Here is a 19820-nt window from a genome sequence, read left to right as displayed (position 1 = left end):
AATAGCTTCAAGCCTAGCCACGGGAGCAAACGTTTCATCAAAGTCAATCCCCTCAACTTGAGTGTATCCTTGAGCAACGAGGCGAGCCTTGTTTCTGAACTTGACCATGCTCATCTTGCTTGTTGCGATATATCCATTTTGTGCCTATTATGTTGTGCTTGTGAGGGTCAGGACACTTGACAAGTTCCCAAACATTGTTCAGCTTGAACTGTTGAAGCTCTTCTTGCATAGCTTGAATCCATTCAGGTTGCATGAAGGCTTCAGCAACTTTCTTGGGTTTAGATATTGAGACAAATGCAAAGTGCCCACAGAAATTTGCTAGCTGTGTTGCTCTTGAACGAGTGAGTGGACCAGGCGCATTGATGCTATCAATTATCTTCTCAATCTTTACTTCATTTGCAACTCGAGGATGAACCGGATGAAGATTTTGCTCTTGCTGATCATTGTCATCGTTAGGAGGATTGTCTTCGGGCTGAGCACTGTCTTCAGGTTGATTGGGTGCAGAAATGATAAGTTCCTCTTCAGGTTGTGCTTCATTTGGTATGATTTCTCCAGTTCCCATTAGCTTGATGGATTCACTAGGTGGAACTTCATCTAGCACATTTGGCAGGTGCTCTCTTTGTGAGCCGTTAGTCTCATCGAACCGCACATCCACAATTTCAACCACTTTATAGTGAAAGAGGTTGAAGACTCTGTAGGAGTTCAAATCCTTTCCGTAACCAAGCATAAAACCTTCATGTGCTTTTGGTGCAAATTTTGAAGTGTGATGTGGATCCTTGATCAAGCACCTAGCACCAAATACTCTGAAGTAACTGACATTTGGCTTCTTACCAGTGAGGAGTTCATAAGATGTTTTCTTCAGAAGCTTGTGAAGATAAACACAGTTGATGACATGGCATGCAGTATCAATAGCTTCAGGCCAGAACTTTCCTTGTGTCTTGTATTCATCAAGCATTGTTCGTGCCATCTCAATGAGCGTTCTGTTCTTGCGCTCCACGATGCCATTCTGCTGAGGTGTGTACGGAGCTGAGAACTCATGAGTGATGCCCAATGTATCCAGGTAAAGATCGAGGCAGGTGTTCTTGAACTCTGTGCCGTTGTCACTTCTGATATGCTTGATCTTGACGCCATAGTTGTTCATGGCACGGTTGGCGAAGCGTCTGAAGACATCCTGCACTTCAGTCTTGTAGAGAATTATGTGCACCCACGTATATCTTGAATAATCATCAACAATGACGAAGCCATAGAGACAAGCAGTAGTAGTGAGAGTAGAGTAGTGAGTAGGGCCAAATAAGTCCATGTGTAGCAGCTCGAAGGGTTGAGATGTTGTCATGATTGTCTTCGAGGGATGCTTGGCCCTAGTCATCTTTCCAGCTTTGCAGGCACCGCACAAGTGATCCTTCTTGAACTTGACGCCCACGATGCCTATGACATGCTTCTTCTTTGCAAGAGTGTGTAAGTTCCTCATGCCAGCATGCCCTAGCCTCCGATGCCAGAGCCAGCACTCTGACGCTTTTGCTAGAAGACATACTGCAAGCTGTGGTCCTGCTGAGAAATCTACCATGTACAGATCATCTTTCCGGTACCCTTCAAAGACTAGAGACTTGTCAGATTCCATTAGTACAAGGCAACGATATTTTCCAAATATCACAATCATGTTGAAGTCACAAAGCATTGAGACATACATTAAGTTGAAACCAAGGGATTCAACAAGCATCACTTTATCCATGTGCTGATCCTTTGAGATTACAACTCTACCTAGACCCAATACCTTGCTTTTACCAGTGTCAGCAAATGTGATGTGACTCTTGTCAGATGGACGTAAGGTTGAGTCCATGAGAAGACTTCGATCGCCAGTCATATGATTAGTGCATCCGCTGTCCAGAATCCATTCTGAAGCATGAGATGTCATACCCTACAGTACAGTTAGGGGGATAGGCTTCACGAAGAGTATTGTGAAGCATAAACATTCGACGCACAAGAGGATTATCAAAGCTCAGATCAAGATTAGGACTGATAGGATGATTGGCAAGCGATTCAGGAACAAAATACATAGTAAGACCATTTGGGCATTTGATCTTGCGCCCTACAAGATGTTTTAGGTCCACAGCAATAGCATCAGACGCCTTTGATTTCCGGCTGGAGACCTTTCCCTGCAAAATAAAGTTAATTCTTCTTAACCACCCACACACTACTACAAAAACAGCTATAGCCAATATGGACACTAATGGCGCACCAACACATGGTGCGCCATCTGTACATGTGGTGCGCCATTACTAAATACTAATGGCGCACCATGTGTTGGTGCGCCATTAGTGTGAAAATACTAATGGCGCACCACATCCACGGTGCGCCATTAGTAAAAATTTTTTTTAATTTTTTCAAAACTACTAATGGCGCACCGTGGGATGGTGCGCCATTACTAGTTGATGGCGCACCGTGGGATGGTGCGCCATTAGTAGTTCAACTAGTAATGGCGCACCATCCCATGGTGCGCCATTAGTAATTATGTTTCAAAATTTTTTTCAATTTTTTTTATTTTTATTTTTTAAACTACTAATGGCGCACCGTGGGACGGTGCGCCATTACTAGTTCAACTACTAATGGCGCACCACTCCCACGGTGCGCCATTACTAGTTGAACTACTAATGGCGCACCACTCACAGGTGCGCCATTAGTAATTTTGTTACAAATTTTGTTTCAAAAGTTTTTTTTGAAAAACTACTAATGGCGCACGGTTGGGGTGGTGCGCCATTACTAGTTGAACTACTAATGGCGCACCACCCCCACGGTGCGCCATTAGTAACTTGGCCCATTCCACCGAATGCACCCCCCCCCCCCCCCCCCCCCCCGTGGACCGCCTTTTCAGTTTTAAAAAAATAAAAGAAAATGATGGAAATGTCAATAAAATAAAATAAAATAAGTTTCCCATGTGATATGTGGTCTAGTTGTTGGGAAAATTAACAAATATGAATTTCGACTTTATTTGCAAAATCTCTCTGGAATTTCTTAAAATGGGCATAACTTTTGCATACGAACTCGGATGAAAAAGTTTTTTATATGAAAAATCATCTACTCGAAAAGTTACATCTGAATTTAACCGAGGGAACCCCGTTAAACATTTTCAAAATCCTCAAAAACCTAACAGAAAAAAGGATACGGGGCTTTCAAGATCTAGAGGCAAAAAATTCAAAAAATTTCAAACTTACTAGTGGCGCACCGGTTGCTAGGTGCGCCACTTGTAACAGAAAAAAATCTTGGTTTTGAATTTTTTTTTGGATTTTTTTTTCAAAAAATGATTCGTAATATGACAGGGAAGTTTGAAATATTTTTCAAAATTTCATCATACTCATTTATATGAACAAAGTCCTAGACATCAACAAGGTTTAATAGATTGATATGATAGATATATCAACAAGTGGCTATTAAGTGAGGTGGTGCTGGGGTTGGATAGAACCGGGAAGTTAAGCGTGCTCGGGTTGGAGTAGTGTGAGGATGGGTGACCTTCCGGGAAGTTTGACCACTTAGTGCGAGTTGACTTGAAATTAAGCATATTGACCTGAGATTAAGCCATAGTGACCCGAGATTAAGAAAAAATTAAAAAAAATATTGGAAATTTTTTTTGAAAAAAATATTTCTGAAAAAAAATAAAAAAAATTTGAAAAACTTTTTTTTTTTGAAAAAAATATTTCTGAGAAAATATTTGAAAAAAATTGTTACTAATGGCGCACTTCTATGTGGTGCGCCATTACTAAGTCAGATAGTAATGGCGCACCGTGGCATATAGTAATGGCGCACCACACTGGTGCGCCATTAGTAAAAATTACTAGTGGCGTGATGCTAGTGGCGCACCAGTAGTGCGCCATTAGTAGGCAAAACTGGTGCGCCACTAGTAGGCCTTTTTCTAGTAGTGACATCTTCAGGGGTGGCTTAGAAGCAATGAGTCTAAGTGCAGCATCTGAGAACTTCGGCTTTGGAGCCCTAGCAAATAGCCTTGCAGGAGATGAATGATACTCATATGAATAAGCAGAAAAGTTCTTAGTCTTATGAACATAGCGGTTTGAAGAAACACGCTCATATTCATAAGTCTGAGTATGGTTTCCCTGCAAAACATTGGCGTTAGGGTGACTCAGGTGAGTCCTCTGTCTGTATGAAGCCTTTGGGCCATATGAAGCCTTTGGTCTAGGATTTGTCTTCTTCCCAGGTGGTGTCATGATGACATTCATAGGAAGATTCTCAAGACAACTTTTGGGAACCCAGATCTTCTTCATAGGTGGTCCATTCCTGCAGTTAGTACCAATATACCTGGCAAACACTTCACCATTCTGATTCTTAAACAGTTTATAGTTTGCATCAAAGGATTCATCAATGATAATAGGGTTAGCACAGGTGAAGCTAGATAAGGTGGATGGATCCACTGAAGGTCCCTTTGCAGCAACCCATGTGGTTTTGGGGTACTGCTCAGGCTTCCAGTAGGAGCCATCAACATTCATTTTCCTCTCGAACCCAACACCCTCTTTCCTAGGGTTTCGGTTCAGAATCTGCTTTTTGAGGACATCGCACAGTGTCTGATGCCCTTTGAGACTTTTGTACATCCCTGTTTCAAGCAGTGTCTTCAACCTAGCATTTTCATCAGCAATAGTAGTGGTATCCTCAGCAGAGGGGTTAGTTACCACATCAGCAGTTGAAGATATTGCAATAGTAGCAGCAGTAGAACATTTAGCAACAGAAGTAGCGTTATCACGCTCAAGACGTTTTAGACATGGTGGTTCAAATCCTTCCTGAGCGGAACTGATCTGTTGAGCGCGAAGTGACTCATTCTCTTTTTTAAGATCTTCACGAGTCGCTCTCAATTTCTCAAGCTCTTGCTTCCTTTGAAGATAATCATAGGAGAGCTTTTCATGAGTTGTTGAGAGCGTTTCATGACGACTTTCAAGTTCCTGGTACTTAACATGAAGATTTTTTATGTCTTCAATTAAGGACTGAGAACGGGTCATTTCAGCGTCCAACAGGTCATCGCTTTTATCTAACAGTTTTGAGTATGTTCCATAGCTTTCTGTTGTTCAGTTGCAATTTTAGCAAGTGTTTTGTAGCTGGGTTTGGATTCACAATCAGAGTCATCTTCACGAGATGTTTTAAAGTAAGCATCGCGTGATTTTACCTTGGCACCACGTGCCATGAAGCAGTAGGTGGGAGCAGAGTCGTCCTTGTCATTAGCTTTAGCGTTGGTGACGGAGCCATTGTCTTCAGTGTTGAAGATGGACTTGGCAACGTAGGCTGTAGCTAGAGCCAGACTTGCAACACCAGGGTTAGACTCCTCCTCAGACTCCACCTCCGCCTCCTCAGAAGCAAACTCCTCCTCTGAATCCATCTCCTTGCTGACAAAAGCACGAGCCTTGCCAGATGAGCTCTTCTTATGAGATGAAGACTTGGATGATGACTTGGAAGAAGACTTTGAGGATTTCTTCTTCTTCTTGTCATCAGAATCATATTCCTTGCTCTTCTTCTTCTTGTTGTTCTCATTGTCGCACTGTGGACACTCAGAGATGTAGTGTCCAGGTTTCTTGCACTTGTGACATGTTCTCTTCTTGTAGTCATGAGTGGAAGCTTCATCATTTCTTGAGCTGGATCGTGAATACTTTCTGAAGCCCTTCTTCTTAGTGAACTTATGGAACTTCTTCACAAGCATAGCAAGTTCCTTTCCAATGTCTTCAGGATCATCAGAACTGTAGTCAGATTCTTCTTCAGATGAGGAAACAACTTTTGCCTTCAAAGCACGAGTTCGGCCGTAGTTGGGACCATAGATATCTCTTTTCTCAGATAGCTAGAACTCATGTGTGTTGAGCCTCTCAAGTATATCAGACGGATCGAGTGTCTTGAAGTCAGGGCGTTCTTGTATCATGAGGGCAAGGGTGTCGAACGAGCTGTCAAGTGATCTCAGTAGTGTCTTGATGATTTCATGCTTGGTAATCTCAGTGGCGCCAAGAGCACGAAGCTCATTTGTGATGTCAGTGAGGCGATGAAACATGAGCTGGACATTCTCATTGTCGTTTCTCTTGAAGCGGTTGAAGAGGTTGCGAAGAAGACCGATCCTTTGATTTCTCTGGGTTGAGACGCCTTCGTTGACCTTGGAGAGCCAGTCCCAGACTAGTTTCGACGTTTCCAGAGCACTCACACGGCCATACTGTCCTTTGGTCAGATGACCACAGATGATGTTCTTGGCAGTAGAATCCAGTTGAATGAACTTCTTGACATCAGCAGGGGTGACACCTTCACCAGTCTTGGGAATGCCACTCTTGACGAGATACCAGAGGTCGACATCAATGGCTTCAAGATGCATGCACATCTTATTCTTCTAGTAGGGATATTCAGTTCCAACGAAGACGGGGCAAGCATCGGAGACTTCGATTATCCCTGCAGTCGACATAGCTAAAACTCCAGGTGGTTAAACCGAATCACACAGAACAAGGGAGTACCTTGCTTTGATACCAATTGAAAGTGCTGGTTATCGACTAGAGGGGAGGGGTGAATAGGCGATTTTTATGGAAGTCCTCAAAACATGAGAGTTTCGAAGACAAACAATAGAAATGAACCTATTGATATGCAGCGGAAGTTATACTACACTAGGCAAGCCATAGTCAGGTATTCAATGAAGTGAAAGTGCGAAGACTAATAGCAGCTAGGTAGTACTCATCAGGATGGAAGATGGTATGAAGCCAAACAATGATAGAAGTCACACAGTGAAGACAAATAGGTAAAGCAAACAAGCAATGACTTCACGAAGACACACTGTAAGTAAAGAGAGGGAGAGGATAGAACCAGTCACTTGTTGAGGACACATGATTTGTTGGACCTGTTCCAGTTGCTGTGACAACTGTACGTCTGGTTAGGGAGGCTGAGATTTAACTCAGAAGACCGCGTCTTCACCTTATTCCCCTTGAGCTAAGGACACCCAGTCCTCGCCCAATTACTCTGGTAAGTCTTCAAGGTAGACTTCCAAAGCTTCACAGACTTTGTTCACCGGCGATCCACAATGACTCTTGGATGCTCAGAACGCGACGCCTAACCGGCTGGAGGATTCACAGTCCTCAAGTGTAACAAGTCTTCAGGTCACACGGACAGAAAGACTTCAGTGATGTCTAACACTCTTTGGCTCTGGGTGTTTGGGCTATGTCCTCGCAAGGATTTCTCTCTCTCAAAAGCTTTGGAGGTGGGTTGATCTCAAACGACAAAAGCCGTGCACTAACTCTGAGCAGCCACCAATTTATGGTGTAGGGGGTGGGCTATTTATAGCCACTAGGCAACCCGACCTGATTTGTCCGAAATGACCCTGGGTCACTAAGGAACTGACACGTGTTCCAACGGTCAGATTTCAAACACACCCGGCAACTTTACTTGGGCTACAAGTAAAGCTGACTCATCCAGCTCTGGATAAGATTTGCTCTCATTGTCTTCGCTCGAAGACATAGGATTTTGGTTGAGCATCACTTTAGTCACTCTGACTTTGTTCACTGGGACCCCACTTAACAGTACGGTGGTTCCTACGACTCAACCAAGAAGAAAAGGAAACAACGAAACAACCAGGTCTTCGCGCTCCATAGTCTTCACGCAATGCCTTCTCTTGTCATAGTCTTCAATGTGAATATCTTCACATACCACCATCGTCTTCAATGTCTTCATACATTTTTAGGGGTCATCTCCGGTAGGTAAACCGAATCAATGAGGGACTACTACCTGTGTTATCCTGCAATTCTCACAAACACATTAGTCCCTCAAACAGGTTTGTCATCAATACTCCAAAACCAACTAGGGGTGGCACTAGATGCACTTACACCTTGCTTATCTACATGTATTATAAAGTGGACATCGTCGTTGAATTGCTGCAATGCTTTCCAAAACTGCAACTGTAGTACTCGTTCCATTTCGAAATGCTTGTCTTAATTTTGACTGGAATTGATGCACCCGTATCTACACATGATTTATTGTTGGATACATCCATATATAGACAAGTCTATGTCTAACTTCTTGTTACGGAGGTGGTAGAACTAATTGTTTCATTTGGTTTTTCGATGGTCTGTATCTCTTTTTATAGACGCTAAGTATTTTCAACCTATCATTTATATTTTAGGGATCGTTGATTTGTCATGGTGAAAAAAAGAAATGGCGTCCTAAGCACCGACAGTTTCTCAAACATCACGACGTTTGTTTGAAGACAGTATCGCTGGAAGATTATGTTCGCTCCGGGAGTTACACTGAATATGTGACGTTCTTTGTTCTTAATGCAAAGGATCTGGAGACCATCACCATTAAGTTTACCTCCCCTCCCGCAGAGTTCACGGGAGTATTTTACGAAAAGCAACAAAGGGTTTTGGAGTGGCATAGAAGGGCTTCTAAACGTGCACGTCTTAGATTATCATCAAGTTGCAGCCATGCGCGTCCGCTTTTAAGAAAGAGGAGTGTTGAATACCTGGATTTGACGGTTCCGTTCAGGTGTGGATGCTGAAATCAGGCCTTGTGTTAGTTGTCCAGGTGTATGGAGTTATTTGTTGTTGCGTTCTTTTGAGCTTGGGTTTTATGTAAACTTTATCAGACAACCGTTGTAGTCTTTGCACCGTGTGTAGGCTTGTCTATTTTTGTGTTGTGTGCAGCCATGAAGGAAATGTGGTGTTTTGCGGCTTTGTACATGCCGAAGGACTATAAAATGTTGTGGCACCAAGGTTAAGAGACATAAAGTAGATTTAATTTTTCTGTGGAGAGATGCACGCTGTATGTGTAACCGTGCTGTGTTGTATGTACGACAGTGCCTACCGTATATACCTGTCATGCACACAATGCATGCACAACCATGCCTGTGTTGCAGGTAGAGCAGTGCTTCTCGTATGTACCTGTCATACACACTGAGGAGTGCAACCTCTTGAGCACTGTGTTGGTTTTCCCTTTAAGAGGAAAGGGTGACGCAGTAAAGTAGCGTAAGTATTTCCCTCGGTTTTTGAGAACCAAGGTATCAATCCAGTAGGAGGCCACGCTCAAGTCCCTCGCACCTACACAAACAAATAAAAACCTCGCAACCGACGCAATAAAGGGGTTGTCAATCCCTTCACGGTCACTTACGAAAGTGAGATCTGATAGATATGTAAGATAATATTTTTGGTATTTTAATAATAAAGATGCAAAGTAAAATAAAAGGCAATAAAAATAGCTAAGTGTTGGAAGATTAATATGATGGAAAATAGACCCGGGGCCATAGGTTTCACTAGTGGTTTCTCTCAAGAGCATAAGTATTACGGTGAGTGAACAAATTACTGTTGAGCAATTGATAGAATTGAGCATAGTTATGGGAATATCTAGGTATGATCATGTATATAGGCATCACGTACATGACAAGTAGACCGACTCCTGCTTGCATCTACTACTATTACTCCACACATCGACCACTATCCAGCATGCATCTAGAGTATTAAGTTCGAAAGAATAGAGTAATGCTTTAAGTAAGATGACATGATGTAGAGGGATAAACTCATGCAATATGATATAAACCCCATCTTGTTATCCTCGATGGCAACAATACAATACGTGCCTTGCTGCCCCTACTGTCACTGGGAAAGGACACTGCAAGATTGAACCCAAAGCTAAGCACTTCTCCCATTGCAAGAAAGATCAATCTAGTAGGCCAAACCAAACTGATAATTCGAAGAGACTTGCAAAGATAACCAATCATACATAAAAGAATTCAGAGAAGATTCAAATATTGTTCATAGATAAACTTGATCATAAACCCACAATTCATCGGTCTCAACAAACACACCGCAAAAGAAGATTACATCAAATAGATCTCCACGAGAATCGTGGAGAACTTTGTATTGAGATCCAAAGAGAGAGAAGAAGCCATCTAGCTAATAACTATGGACCCGAAGGTCTGAGGTAAACTACTCACACATCATCAGAGAGGCTATGGTGTTGATGTAGAAGCCCTCCGTGATCAATGTCCCCTCCGGCAAGATGCCGGAAAAGGCCCCAAGATGGGATCTCACGGGTACAGAAGGTTGCGGCGGTGGAATTAGGTTTTCGTGGATGCTTCTGTTGGTTTGGGGGTACGTAGGTATATATAGGAGGAAGAAGTACGTCGGTGGAGCAACGTGGGCCCCACGAGGGTGGAGGGTGCGTCCAGGGGGGGAGGTAGGCGTGCCCCCCTGCCTCGTGCTCTCCTGGTTGATTTCTTGACGTAGACTCCAAGTCCTCTGGATCACGTTTGTTTCGAAAATCACGTTCCCGAAGGTTTCATTCCGTTTGGACTCCGTTTGATATTGTTTTTCTGCGAAACTCTGAAATAGGCAAAAAAACAGCAATTTGGGCTGGGCCTCCAGTTAATAGGTTAGTCCCAAAAATAATATAAAAGTGTATAACAAAGCCCATTAATCATCCAAAACAGAATATAATATAGCATGAAGCAATCAAAAATTATAGATATGTTGGATACGTATCAAGCATCCCCAAGCTTAATTCCTGCTCGTCCTCGAGTAGGTAAATGATAAAAACAGAATTTTTGATGCGGAATGCTACTTGGCATAATTTTTTAATATAACCCTCTTAATTGTGGTATGAATATTCAGATCCGAAAGATTCAAGCTAAAAGTTTAATATTGACATAAAAGTAATAATACTTCAAGCATACTAACTAAGCAATTATGTCTTAGTCATGCTCCATTTTCGTCACACAAGAATGCTCTCATCATGCACAATCCCGATGACAAGCCAAGCAATTGTTTCATACTTTACTAATCTCAAACTTTTGTCAACCTTCACGCAATACATGAGCGTGAGCCATGGATATAGCACTATGGGTGGAATAGAATATAATGATGGGGGTTATGTGGAGAAGACAAAAAAGGAGGAAGTCTCACATCAACGCGGCTAATCAACGGGCTATGGAGATGCCCATCGATTGATGTTAATGCAAGGAGTAGGGATTGCCATGCAACGGATGCACTAGAGCTATAAATGCATGAAAGCTCAACAAAAGAAACTAAGTGGGTGTGCATCCAAGTTGCTTGCTCACGAAGACCTAGGGCATTTGAGGAAGCCCATTGTTGGAATATACAAGCCAAGTTCTATAATGAAAAATTCCCACTAGTATATGGAAGTGACAAAACAAGAGACTCTCTATCATGAAGATCATGGTGCTACTTTGAAGCACAAGTGTGGAAAAAAAAGGATAGTAGCATTTTCCCTTTTTATTTTCTCTTTTTTTGGGCCTTCCTATTTTTTATTTGGCCTTTCTCTTTTTTTATTGGGACAATGCTCGATGAATGATGATCATCACACTTCCATTTATTTACAACTCGATACTAGAACAAAGTATGACTCTATATGAATGCCTCCGGCAGTATACCGGGATAGGCAATGAATCAAGAGTGACATGTATGAAAAAGTATGAATGGTGGCTTTGCCACAAATACGATGTCAACTACATGATCATGCAAAGCAATATGACAATGATGAACGTGTCATGATAAACGGAACGGTGGAAAGTTGCATGGCAATATATCTCAGAATGGCTATGGAAATGCCATAATAGGTAGGTATGGTGGCTGTTTTGAGGAAGATATAAGGAGGTTTATGTGTGACAGAACGTATCATATCACGGGGTTTGGATGCACCGGCAAAGTTTGCACCAACTCTCAATGTGAGAAAGGGCAATGCACGGTACCGAAGAGGCTAGCAATGATGGAAGGGTAAGAGTGCGTATAATCCATGGACTCAACATTAGTCATAAAGAACTCACATACTTATTGCAAAAATCTACAAGTCATCAAAAACCAAGCACTACGCACATGCTCCTAGGGGGATAGATTGGTAGAAAAGACCATCGCTTGTCCCCGACTGCCACTCATAAGGAAGACAATCAAAGAACACCTCATGTTTCAAATTTGTTACATAACGTTTACCATACGTGCATGCTACGGGACTTGCAAACTTCAACACAAGTATTTCTCAATTTCACAACTACTCAACTAGCACAATTTAATATCCCTACCTCCATACCTTAAAACAATCATCAAGCATCAAACTTCTCTTAGTATTCAACACACTCATAAGAAAGTTTTTTACTATTCTTGAATACTTAGCATATTAGGATTAATTTCGCAATTTAAGCAAATTACCATGCTGTTTAAGACTCTCAAAATAATTTAAGTGAAGCATGAGAGAATAATAGTTTCTATAAAACAAAACCACCGCCGTGCTCTAAAAGATATAAGTGAAGCACTAGACCAAAAACTATATAGCTCAAAAGATATAAGCGAAGCGCATAGAGTATTCTAATAAATTCCGAATCATCTGTGTCTCTCTAAAAAGGTGTGTACAGCAAAGATGATTGTGGTAAAATAAAAATCAAAGACTCAAATCATACAAGACGCTCCAAGCAAAACACATATCATGTGGTGAATAAAAATATAGCTCCAATTAAAGTTACCGATGGAAGTAGACGAAAGAGGGGATGCCTTCCGGGGCATCCCCAACTTTGGCTTTTTGGTGTCCTTAGATTATCTTGGGGTGACATGGGCATCCCCAAGCTTATGATGTTGCCATTCCTTGTTCCATAATCCATCAAATCTTTTACCCAAAACTTGAAAACTTCACAACACAAAACTTAACAGAAAATCTCGTGAGCTCCGTTAGCGAAAGAAAACAAAACACCACTTCAAGGTACTGTAATGAACTCATTATTTATTTATATTGGTGTTAAACCTACTGTATTCCAACTTCTCTATGGTTTATAAACTATTTTACTAGCCATAGATTCATCAAAATAAGCAAACAACACACGGAAAACAGAATCTGTGAAAAACAGAACAGTCTGTAGTAATCTGTAACTAACGGAAACTTCTGGAACTCCAAAAAATCTACCAAAATAGGACGACCTAGACAATTTGTTTAATGAAATGCTGCAACTAGAATCAATATTTTATCACGTTCTGGTGATATTTAATAACTGTTTTCGTGAACAGAAAGTTTCTGGAATTTTCAGCAAGATCAAATAACTATCATCCAAGAAGATCCTATAGGTTTAACTTGGCACAAACACTAATTAAAACATAAAAACACATCTAACCAGATGCTAGATCAAAGATTTATTCCTAAACAGAAGCAAAAAAATAAAAAAATAAAAATAAAATTGGGTTGCCTCCCAACAAGCGCTATCGTTTAACGCCCCTAGCTAGGCATAAAAGCAAGGATATATCTAGGTATTGTCATCTTTGGCCTTCAATTTTTTTGCGGAATCATGCTCGAAACGGGAGGTTCTTTAGATTTCCCTTCATATTCGGAAATTTTTGGATCTAGAGAATCCAACCGCTTATTGCAAAGGGTAATCAACATATTCATGCGGTGAATATTTCCGCTAACACTCTTAAGAGGTTCAAGAGACTTTTGTAAGATCTTAGTTACTTCACAAATCTTTTCAAAAACTCGTGTCTCTTCCTGGGTATGTTGTGGCTTCTTTTGTTGAGGTAGTGTTCCCACTACCCCCTCTATGATTTCATGCGCAATATTGGGATCAATTTCGATAAAATTTCCTTTGGCAACAAAATCCAAGAGTTGTCTATGGGACATATTTAGTCCAACATAAAAACTGCGAAGCAAAATTCTAAAACTCGCCTCTAAGGTGCAACTACGATAAGATTCCATCATCCTATACGAAGCATCTTTTAAATTTTCTCCTTGTCTTTGTTTAAAGTGAAGAACTTCAAACTCAGGGGACAAAGGAGCAGATAAGGGACTAGCCATGATGACAAAGCGAGCGGTAAAGAGGCAAACAGAAGAAGAGAGGGCAAATAAAACGGCAAGGGTAAAGTGGGGGAGAGGAAAACGAGAGGCAAATGGCAAATAATGTAATGCGGGAGATAAGAGTTTGTGATGGGTACTTGGTATGTTGACTTTTGCGTAGACTCCCCGGCAACGGTGCCAGAAATGGCTCATTGTCGGGAGTTCAAATCTTTACTTGACTTGGCACACACCTCCCCGGCAACGGCGCCAGAAATCCTTCTTGCTACCTCTTGAGCACTGCGTTGGTTTTCCCTTGAAGAGGAAAGGGTGATGCAGTAAAGTAGCGTAAGTATTTCCCTCAGTTTTTGAGAACCAAGGTATCAATCCAGTAGGAGGCCACGCTCAAGTCCCTCGCACCTACACAAACAAATAAAAACCTCGCAACCAACGCAATAAAGGGGTTGTCAATCCCTTCACGGTCACTTACGAAAGTGATATCTGATAGATATGATAAGATAATATTTTTGTTATTTTTATAATAAAGATGCAAAGTAAAATAAAAGGCAATAAAAATAGCTAAGTGTTGGAAGATTAATATGATGGAAAATAGACCCGGGGCCATAGGTTTCACTAGTGGCTTCTCTCAAGAGCATAAGTATTACGGTGGGTGAACAAATTACTATTGAGCAATTGATAGAATTGAACATAGTTATGAGAATATCTAGGTATGATCATGTATATAGGCATCACGTCTGTGACAAGTAGACCGACTCCTACCTGCATCTACTACTATTACTCCACACATCGACCGCTATCCAGCATGCATCTAGAGTATTAAGTTCAAAAGAACAGAGTAATGCTTTAAGTAACATGACATGATGTAGAGGGATAAACTCATGCAATATGATATAAAACCCATCTTGTTATCCTCGATGGCAACAATACAATACGTGCCTTGCTGCCCCTACTGTCAGTGGGAAAGGACACCGCAAGATTGAACCCAAAGCTAAGCACTTCTCCCATTGCAAGAAAGATCAATCTAGTAGGCCAAACCACACTGACAATTCGAAGAGACTTGCAAAGATAACCAATCATACATAAAAGAATTCAGAGAAGATTCAAATATTGTTCATAGATAAACTTGATCATAAACCGACAATTCATCGGTCTCAACAAACACACCGCAAAAGAAGATTACATCGAATAGATCTCCACGAGAATCATGGAGAACTTTGTATTGAGATCCAAAGAGAGAGAAGAAGCCATCTAGCTAATAACTATGGACCCGAAGGTCTGAGGTAAACTACTCACACATCATCAGAGAGGCTATGGTGTTGATGTAGAAGCCCTCCGTGATCAATGCCCCCTCCGGCAGGATGCCAAAAGAGCCCCAAGATGGGATCTCACGGGTACAGAAGGTTGCAGCGGTGGAATTAAGTTTTCGTGGATGCTTCTGTTGGTTTGGGGGTACGTAGGTATATATAGGAGGAAGAAGTACATCGGTTGAGCAACGTGGGCCCCACGAGGGTGGAGGGCGCGCCCCCTGCCTCTTGCTCTCCTGGTTGATTTCTTGACGTAGACTCCAAGTCCTCTGGATCACGTTTGTTTCGAAAATCACGTTCCCGAAGGTTTCATTCCGTTTGAAATTCTTTTTCTGCGAAACTCTGAAATAGGCAAAAAAACAGCAATTTGGCCTGGGCCTCCGGTTAATAGGTTAGTCCCAAAAATAATATAAAAGTGTATAACAAAGCCCATTAATCATCCAAAACAGAATATAATATAGCATGAAGCAATAAAAAATATAGATACGTTGGAGACGTATCAAGGAGCTGCAGTTGAGCCTTGCACTGATGGATCTGCATTTGACCCCTTGCACAGTTTTTGCTCCTCGTACTGTGGTTATAAAAATGGCTTGTAAGTTTATTTGGTGCAGTTATAGAAACAAAACAAATTTAAGCAGAACATATTCTGCTTGTTTAGGTATTTTTATTACTCAGCTGAGAAAATATTATAAGGGCGATAGGTTTGCTTGTAAATTTTTGCAGTCGTTGCTTTATGAAGTTGGATGGTGTAAGAATACAACCATGCGTGTTTGCTGTGACACATGAGAGATGAAAAGAACTGAAAGTATAGACAGCCACCACAACCGAGTTTCTACACAACAGGACACACCCAAATGCGTCTCGAGGATTCCAGCCGTGACACTACAGACTCACAACCATGCTTTCGACCTTGTTGTGGCATCGTGACTTCCACAGCCACCTTACTGTGCCTCTTCTACTACTAAAAGTGTGGCCCTTGTTGCTTCACTTCCGTGCGTCTGACAGTGACTCCTTGGTATAGAACCGTGGTTGTAGAGAGTTCTTGCCCGTGCTTTTAAGGCCAGTGTCTCTCTTGGGCGAGGAGAAGAGAAGTCATGGCTCCTCATCCAGCTACTAGGGCAAAGTGGGATCATTTCTTCCAGCATTATGATTGATCTGTTTTCTCTATGTATCTATCTATCTATCTATCTATCTATCTATCTATCTTCCTATCTATCTATAAGTGGTGTTCTTTGTAAGATCTGAATGAGAATCAATATGTATGGTACCATGTGCTACTCTAAAATTATTTATGAATATATCTATGTATGCTACTGCAGATCTTTGTGTGCTTTTCTGAATCAATATTAATATGAATATTTCTGAATCAAATTCTAGTGACTTCATGGTTAACGTGGCCGTGGAAAATTTTGCAGCTCACAGAGGCAAGATGATTATAGAACCGGGCTTCTGGCGTGGAACATAATCTTGTAATGAATTTGTGCCAAAAGTAATTAAAACACGGAGGGGCACGCCCGTGCCTGGTTTGCGTGTACAACAGTGCATCTTGTACCATCAAAGCCATGGCTATATTTAATGTTTCAAGCCTGCGACCCGAAACACTAAAACACAGAATGCCAGGAACGTCCACGCCTTCATGAGTGCACAAGTCATGACTCTAGTTGGTACACAGAACCGTGACTGTAGAGACTTCACGCCCGTGCTTTCAAAAACAGCGTCTGTCGAATTGGGCATTCCGTCCCTAACTTCAATCCAGTGCGAACTACCATTGCCTTCGAGTTGGACTGACGAGCCTCCAAATTGTCTGGTGAGCAAGCTCATAGACGATGTATCTTTATGTATTAATCAATAAAGCTAGGCATGATGGCCTTCCCTAAAAAAACATTGCCTCATTACAACGAACCTGGAAACCAAAATACATTTGTTAACAAATTTACTGACAACGAAATTTCCCAACACAAAATAAGAAACTTCTAGTCCACTGCTTAATTGCTTTAGGTACAATGATCAGGGTCACTGCTATCCACCTAGTCCCAGAGACTGCTTGTTGTTTGGTGGGCGTGCAGTCCCTCAGTCTCCTTTTTTCATACCCTCTGATTGCTCCACCAGCCGGTCATGCTCAATGTTGAGCGTCTCCTTCTCATTCATAAGATCTGCGACGGAAGCTTTGCTCTCCTTATAGAGCTTCCTCCAGTGCTCGACGGCCCTCAATAGCTCACCATTCGCAGCCGCCTCCAGTTCGTAATGCCTCTTCGAGGACTTGATGATGTCAACCGCGTCATTCTTCTTAATTAAGGCAATGGTGTCGTCGAGCATCTTATTCATCTGGTGAAAGACAAAGGTCTTAGGCTGATCGTCTCCGAGATGAAACTGCTTGTGTGACTGTTCCTAGAGACTTCTCGTTATGTTGTTCGGCGCGCAGTTCCTCGATCTCCATTTTCAAACTCTCTGATTCATTCACCAGACGGTCGCGCTTAATGAGTAGCTTCGCCTTCTCATACCTAAGATCTGTGATGCTGGCTTTGCTCTCATCTTACAGCTCCTTCCAGCTGTAGAGCTTCTTCTCCAGCATCGCTATCTCACGACGGTTGTCCTCGCGGAACTCCCTAAAGCCCTCAACAACTCATCATTCTCGGCCTTTTCGTGCTCATACTGCTTCTTCCAGAAGTTGATGATGTCCACTGGATTATCCTGCTGAACTAAGACCCAAAAGAATGGCCCAAATAATTGACCGTCGGTGCGGGAGCTCTTAGATCTTCCTGACGGCACCCCGCTCACCGCTCCCTTCCTTCTTCTCGACCCAGAGCTGCTCCTTAACTGTATGACAGGGGAGTTTGTAGGAGTTCGTGACGCAGCCTAACCCTAGCTCCAATTGACTGAAAATCAGCATCAGCGAGACACACCCTCATCAAAATATGAGAAAGAAAAAATGAATTGACTGTTGAAGACCGTGAGGCAGCCTAACCCTAGCTCCAATTGACTATAAATCAGTATCAGCAAGACACACCCGAAAGAAAGGAAAAACGACTGAAGCAGAAGCAGATTGAACTTACAGATGAGGAACCCCCGCCAGTCGGGATATCCTCCCATGTCTGGACACGGCACTCCGGAGTAGTCTCCTTCAGCCCAGCCATGGCGGAGATGGTCGGGATGGAGAACACCAAGAGGAATGGATGGCCTGGCGGCGGACAAAGGGAGGAGTAGGATGTGGCTAGGGTTTCGAGACATCGTCCGGCTTAAATAGTCGGAGCTTCTCCTCGGGCGACGAGCCAGAGCGGTGTCACCAGAGGAGATGCCCATCGGACCACTGGGTTTCCGGAGCAACGTCATGTGGCGTTCACACGTGAATGCGAGGAGACGCCCGTCAAACCGTTGGGTTTCCCCAATAAAGGCACGAATGTGACTCTTTGTAAAGCATAACCATGCCTGTCTGGGCTTCACGGCTGTGCCTGTGCTCGCGGACGGCTCAACGGAATCATTTGGAACACGAAGACAAACTAACATGACTCTACACAATAGCACACCGTGACTTTCTGGGACTCACGACCGTGCGAGCAATATACCAGACCAACGTCTCTCGAATAGGCCATTCCATGCCTCACAGAGTAAACAGTGGGTGTTCACATCTGAACCAATTCCGCTGGGTCTCCGCAATTAAAGAATGAACGTGACTGTGCGTAAGACAAAGCTTTGCCTTTGTGGGCTTAACGACCGTGCCTCTCCATCTGATCAAGTGGACGGAATCATTCGGAACACAAACACAGGCGAGCGTGACTATATATAATACAATACCATGCCTGTGAACCTTAACATTGTGACACATACAACGATGAACCTCCACGCCTCTATCGAATAATATACGTAACATCAAGCAAAAAGCGTGACGCAACTCAGTACGCAATTGTGTCCGTAGAGAGTTCATGTTCGTGCTTTTAAAAACAAGGGAATAAGCTTTTAAAAACAGCGTCTCGCGAATTGGCCATTTCGTGCCTTACAGAGTAAACAGTGAGTGTTCACATCTGAACCCATTCCGCTGGGTTCCCCCAATTAAAGAACGAACGTGACTGTGTGTAAAAATAAGCTTTGCTCTATGGGCTTAACGCCTGTGCTTCTTTGTCTGATCGAGTCGACGAAATCATTCGGAACACAAATACAGGCAAGCGTTACTCTATATAATACCGCACCATGGCTTTGAGTGCACAGGTCAAGACGCTACTTGGTATAGAACCGTGGCTGTAGAGACTTCATGCTCGTGCTTGGTCTGCGTGTACAATAGTGCATCTCGTACCATCAAAGTCGTGGCTCAATTCAATATTTCAAGCAGCCATCTACCATTTACTTGTTTTTCTTGTTACGAGTAGTACTTAACCCGGACCATCCCTTAAAAAAAGTGGTAATTAATCTGGACCCCTCCGCTCCTCGTCGGTATTTAAGTCATTTCATGGATGGATATGCCATAATTCATTTTTCCAGATCCACCTCACTGAGCGCTGGTCGTGGGCGGCGCCACCCCAGGATTGGAGGTGGAGATGCAATGCGCTGCTCGTAGCACCAAGAGGTCGAGAGTGGTGCCACCGGCGCCGCCGACTTCTGGTGGTGTGCTGGTCATCGGAGCGGAGGGAAGCGGCGAGCATGCTCTCCCTCGATCCAAGGATGAAGAAGGAGAGTCTCGTCCGGACCGCATCAGTGAGCTCCCGGACGCCGTCCTTGGTGAGGTCATCTCTCGTCTCCCCA

The sequence above is a fragment of the Aegilops tauschii genome, chromosome 7, assembly GCF_002575655.3.
Source record: "Aegilops tauschii subsp. strangulata cultivar AL8/78 chromosome 7, Aet v6.0, whole genome shotgun sequence".
NCBI lineage: Eukaryota > Viridiplantae > Streptophyta > Magnoliopsida > Poales > Poaceae > Aegilops > Aegilops tauschii.
Note: the sequence above shows the minus strand (reverse complement) of the source record.